Source organism: Eurosta solidaginis, chromosome 1 (assembly GCF_040869045.1).
Source record: "Eurosta solidaginis isolate ZX-2024a chromosome 1, ASM4086904v1, whole genome shotgun sequence".
Lineage (NCBI taxonomy): Eukaryota > Metazoa > Arthropoda > Insecta > Diptera > Tephritidae > Eurosta > Eurosta solidaginis.
In genome coordinates, this window is record NC_090319.1 from 234,012,360 (window position 1) to 234,018,670 (window position 6,311).

Below are 6,311 nucleotides of genomic sequence, written 5' to 3' on the forward strand. Positions count from 1 at the left end.
GGCCGATTATTACGTAGACGATCCTGTGGATGTACGATTGTGCATGTTTATCATACTTTTGCCACTGATTCTCATTAGTTGCGTTCGCAGTCTAAAATATCTGGCATCATTTTCAACGATTGCCAATGGCATTACATTGGCGTCATTCGGCATTATCTGCTATTATATTTTCCGGTAGATGCAGATGTGCTGAAAAAAATTGTTTTTTTTTTTTTTTGCACACTTTAGCTCGAATTATTTGCTATGATGATGGAGATATAAAAATACTGGCGTTACGTTGCCTAGCCTGCATTTAAAATCGTTCAGCACCGAATAATATGTGTGTCACAAGCTTTCAGGGCAGGTCCCTGCCAGATAGCATATATACGTTAATGTCGAGACTTTTGTCCAGAAATACCATTGACTGCGGCTAGATGCTTAACTTATGTTTATAGGTCGGGTACTCTATCATCAACAGACAATAGAATATCGCAAAAGCTTTGCCCACTTTAGCGAGACTAGGCGCGGAAAATTCTGATCATTCAATAAGAGCTTCTGCTTCAGAGACGCTTGCATATCTAATAGTGGTTGATTCAGAATTACAGCGCACCGCAGCCTTAACAGATCATTTGCTAAAGTCTTTATCGTATTTACTACAAAGTGAAGACGCGTCAGTTAAACAAACCGCTCTGTGTTGCTTTGCGCCATTGGGTGCAAATGATGAGGCGATTTGTAAACGTTTAATGGATACAAATGGCTTACTAGACGCTATAAAGGCCTAAAGGATAATAATACACAGGTCCCACTAGTTGCGATTAAATGCCCGCACTCATTATCAAGATCTGTACAGCAAATACGTACCACCTTTCAAGATTATACAATTTGGGAGCCTTTAATGGAAATATTTGCAACTGAAACTTCGATCGGTTATCTAATATCCATTACTTCAGCTATATGCAATCGTCTGTTAGAGTTTGCGCCATCTGGGGAACCTATTATAAATGCTGGTGTTATTGATAAATTATGCCAGTGCATTGCATGACGATACCTCACTTAGATTGAATAGCGTATGGGCTTTAATGAATATTTCGTTTCAGTCTGAATTATTTGTAAAAACCGATATTAGAAATATATTAGGAACCAACCGTATCTCGGAATTGCTGACTGATACCGATACCAAGATCGTGATGAAAACATGAAGGCTGTTAAAAAAATCGACTGAGTAAAACTCAGCATGTTGAAATAATAATGAATACGCATGCGTCACAAATACTCGAAGCTATAAATAAGCTATTAGAGTCTCAACAATCAGCGGAAAGTAAAGAACAAGCATGATGTATTATTGGCGACATTGCAGCTGTGGCCGAGCATGCTGACTATATAATAATGGATAACAAGATCCTGAAGCACTTGGCCGAATTTTGCTTCATGCAGGTGGGCGCAATTTCCAATCTGGTGCATAGGAAGGACTCGTGGTCTATGGAAACGTATGCGCGTCTAAGCGAATCGAATATGATGAAAAATATTGAGGCCAGCTGAGGGAAATCCTGAAGAAGTGAATTACGAGGTGAACGAGCCCTTGTTACAGGTATGCGAGCACTTTGACCAACTGCATGTAATAGAAGTTACTTTTAAATTAACAATTCCAACCGTTTCCGTTATAGCGCATCGCTTGATTTCAAGTAACTCTCAGAAGCAGCGTAAGCACCTGCCTTTCTCAGAATTCTCCGACATCGATGGCAATTTTTTTGGTCGTTTAAACACCATTTACTATAACGCCACAAATCAAAGGTTATCGAAAAGGTGTAACAAATTCCACGGACTGTGCGCATTGAACGTTGGCTGTGGAGGCAGATGATGTGGGTTCAGCCGTGATACTTATCGAAGGTGAAAGTGGTATGTGGTTTTTTTATATTTTTATTTATTTAGATACACATAACATAGGTAAATATAGCAAAACACAATATAATTACATTAATCAATCAATAAATTGATTAGATATATATGTATACTTTCATTTTTCAAATTCATACTTATTAAATTTTTAATCATCAAATAATTTACAACTGGCTGGTATTCATGTTGTACATATGTATATGAAAGGTGCATTGCCGATGGACGGTATTGAATACTTATATCCCGATGATCCATGTGAACCTATTGCCAAGCCCATTAGATCTTCACGAACTTGAAACTCATCGGTATAGCCACGGTTCAGCAGCTTGGTTGATCCCAACTGGCGTAATTATTGATTCAACGGTGTTCTGTGGCAGATAATGGATCTGCGGTAGGGTTCTGTTGGCCTCGTTCGAGGTGAACGATAGCGGGGTTAAGCGGTTTGTTGGCCTCGTTCGGGGTGAACGAGAGCTGGGTTAAGCGGGTTGTTGGCCTCATTCGGGATGAACGAGAGCTGGGTTAAGCGGGTTGTTGGACGGGTGGAAGTTATAGATATTCCTCACCCTCACTGGAGGGTGGTAGTAAGACCAATTTCGTGATTGGTCTGGTGGTTTGCCCCCTTGCCGTATCCAGTTCGACGACTCGAACTCGGTTATCGGGGCCATAGTGAAGATTGTCTATCCGACCCAGTCTCCATTCGTTAGGGGCAGATTATCCTCCTTAATGACGACTAGGTCCCCCTGTTTGAGGTTTGATTGTGGATGCTTCCACTTAACGCGCTTCTGCAATTCGGTGAGGTACTCAGTTTTCCACCGTTTGCAGAAGGTTTGATGCAGCGCCTTAAGTTTCTCCCATCGACTGACGAGTGACGCGTGATTCTCGCTGACGTCAATCTCGGGTGGCGCTAGTAGATGGCCCCCGACTAGGAAGTGTCCGGGGTAAGTGGCTGCAGGTTGGACGGGTCATTTGAAGCTGGGCTTAGGGGTCGGGAGTTGAGACAGGATTCAATCCTACATAGGAGGGTGCTAATCTCATCGAGAGTAAGTTTATGATCCGATGCGATCTTTTTGAAATGAGTTTTGAAATTCTTGACTCCCGCTTCCCACAGCCCGCCCATATGAGGAGCAGCTGCTGGTATGAAATGCCATGTCAGGGTTTGGTGGGCATATTTAGAGAGGGTTTGGTCGCGCGCATCAACGAGGAATGCCTTGAACTCCGAGCGGAGAGCCCTCGACGCACCGACAAAGTTCGTCCCGTTGTCGGAATAGAGGTTTTTCGGGCATCCTCGTCTGGCGACAAACCGACTAAATGCTGCGAGAAAAGCGGCAGTGCTGAGGTCGCTAGTCGCCTCTAAGTGGATCGCCTTAGACGAATAGGCAGACGTAACGCTTAGACATTCGGCATCCTCGTTCGCTGTAAGACTTGATGTCAAACGGTCCGGTAAAATCCACCCCGTTGTTGGTAAATGCCCGAGAAAAGGTAGTACGTTCCGCAGGGAGAATTCTCATGAGTTGCGTCGGAGAACGTTTGCGGAATAGCGTTCAGGCCTTACAGTTATGAATGATGGATCGAATCATGTTTTTGACCCGAGGTATCCGATACTCAGTGCGTAGGAGCCGCAGCATGAGTTGGTTTCCGCCATGTATGGAAATGGTGTGGACAAACTGGACTAGGAGACGGGTGAGTCGGCAGGCGTAAGGGAGGATTATCGGGTGACGCTCGTCGACGGGAACGTCCTTGGATGCGTTGAGACGACCCCCCACCCGAAGGACATTATCTTCGTCGATAAAAGGGTCTAGAGAGAAGATCTCGCTTTTGGTCGCGATGGGTTTCCTAGTTTTCAGAGAGCTTATTTCTGCGGCATAGTGGTTGGTTTGGGATATCCTTATGAGGCGGCTAGTCGTAGCCTTGATTTCGTCAGGCGAAATCTGGTGCGACTCTGCTTTAAAGGACGTTTTAGTTTTTGGACGTGTTCTATTCGAGAATCGTATAATGTAGGAGATTGCCCGCAACGCCCTTGATAGATCGGAAAACTGATCAAGAATATCCTCGCTATTGTTGATGTTTGTTGCTGCATGCACTTGTACTCGTTTTTCTTCGATGTTTGTGTGGTACTCCTGTTCGCCTTGAGGTGGCCATTTCGCTTTACCTTCTTGCAGCCAAGAAGGTCCCTGCCACCACAAAGAGTTATCGACTAGGTCCATGGCTGGAAGTCCTCTGCTGGCTAAGTCCGCTGGATTTGATGCGGACTGGACATGATGCCAAGCTTTAGTTCCTACCTTCTCCACGATTTTTGTCACCCTGTGAGCTACAAATGTTGACCAGGATGGTCGAATATGTCCTTAGGTGAATGTTAAATGTGCCTAAGTTCAGGTTCTCCATCACAGTTTCCAAAGTCTCAGCCAGAAGACGGCACCGCATAACTCCAATCTTGGTAATGAAATTGTTTTTACTGGTGCCACCCTCGTTTTTGCCATGAGTAGACTAACGTAGATCCTATGGTTGATCTTAGCTCGCACGCAAACCGTAGCCGCGTAGGATTTTTCGGACGCGTCACAGAAGCCGTGAATTTCTATATCGTTGGTTGGGGTGAAGTGCATTCACCGAGGTATACGAATCTGGTTAATGGCGGGGTACTCCTGCATAAAGATTTGCCACCGATCTACAGTGATTGGGGATACCGGTTCATCCCAATCCGTCCCCTCCAGCCAAATGTTCTGCATCAATATCTTGGCTACGATGATAACTGGGGCGAGCTAGCCTAAAGGGTCAAAGAGTTTGCCGATGGCAGATAGGATCGCCCTCTTTGTTAAGATGTCCTGGTTTTCGATTGGTTTCGCTGTGAAATAAAAGTAGTCGGAATGCGCGTTCCAACGGATGCCGAGGATTTTTACCATGCTCGTGTCCTCGAACTCAAGAAAGTCTTCCGTAAGCCGGTGGGGTTTGGGTATTCCCTGTAGTATCCTACTGCAATTAGATGTCCATTTTCGCAGAGTGAATCCTGCTGACTGTAGTGCAGCTGTGATTTCATCGCGAACAGTGATTGCTGCCTCGATGCTATGCCCCCCTGCAAGGACATCATCTACGTACATATTGTTTCGCAAGATGTGCGCTGCGATTGGTAGCGATGCCTCGACGTCATCTGCAAGTTGATGTAGGGTTCCGATCGCTAGATACGGGGCACAGTTGATCCCAAAGGTTACCGTGTTGAGCTCATACACGCTGACAGGGTCTTCTGCTCTGAGGCGAAAAACTATTCGTTGGTATTGGGTTTGATTTTCCTTTACCCAAATTTGCCTGTACATCTTCTCAATGTCGCTGTTGAAGACGTACTTGTAGAATCTCCATCGGAGGAGCAGTATTGTTAAGTCGGATTGAAGTACTGGGCCGGTGTGTAGAACTTCGTTCAGGCTTGTGCCATTGGATGTCGGGCACGACGCGTTGAATACGACCTCTACTTTCGTCGTTGTGCTTTCTTCTTTGATCACAGCATGATGCGGTAAGGAATAGCAATCAGTTGATTGTGGTGGTACTACGGTGTGCACCTTAGACATGTGCCCTAACGTGACCTATTCTGTCAGTACCCTATTGTATTCCTTCTGTAGGGCCGGTGTCTGGGCTAGGCGTGTCTCGTTCCGATAGAACTGAGAGCAGACGCTCTTATGAGATGGGCCCAAACAGAGGGTTTTTGGGAAGCTTTGTTTGAATGGAAGGGCGACGGTATATCTTTCATCAAAAGTCCTTTCCGTTCTGTTTTTATATAGTGCCTCGCAATAGGCATTATCTTCGGTCAGGGCCTTTTTTGTATGTACGTTTTCAAGTTCCCAGAAAGCGGCTAGCTGCTGGTCTAGGCTGATTTCATTGAAAAAGGATACCCGTGTATTGGTTGGGTGAGGTGCATCTACACGACCGGTTAAAATCCAACCGAAGACGGTTTCTTGGGCGAGAAGCGTATTTAGTAGTCTGTATTACCGTATTTAGTCTGTATACCGTTTAGTATTATCTGCGGATAAATGTCGCCTCCAAGTATGAAGTCGACTGGTTCATTAATGAGAACCTCTTATCTGCCAGAATCAGATCAGGGAACGCTTGCCAGTCGTTGCGCTCACTTGGCAAGTCGGAAGGTCCCCTGTTAATTGAGGCAGGACTAGGGCCACTGCATTGATGCTTACTAAGTGGTCTGTAAGCGAACCTAAGTTAATCGAACATGATTCCTCTACCTGTGCAGATGGTGTATTATTTATTCCTGACACTTGCAAATGCAAACGCTTGGACGGAAGGTTTATTCGCTTCTTTAGTCTTTCAGTTATGAAAGAGCATTCGGACCCAGAGTCTATCAGCGCTCTGGCGGAAAATTTCACTCCATTGTAGATTATATTAACCCGCGCTGTTCCTAATAACACCCCTTTTGTTGTGTTAGCATGACACGAAGTGAC

General features: G+C 45.1%; 1 pseudogene; it reads left to right on the forward strand.

The window, feature by feature from the left end:
- Positions 1 to 218: 218 nt before the first annotated feature.
- LOC137240157 (armadillo repeat-containing protein 8 pseudogene) lies at positions 219 to 1,518 on the forward strand (annotated as a pseudogene).
- The last annotated feature ends 4,793 nt before the right edge of the window (positions 1,519 to 6,311 follow it).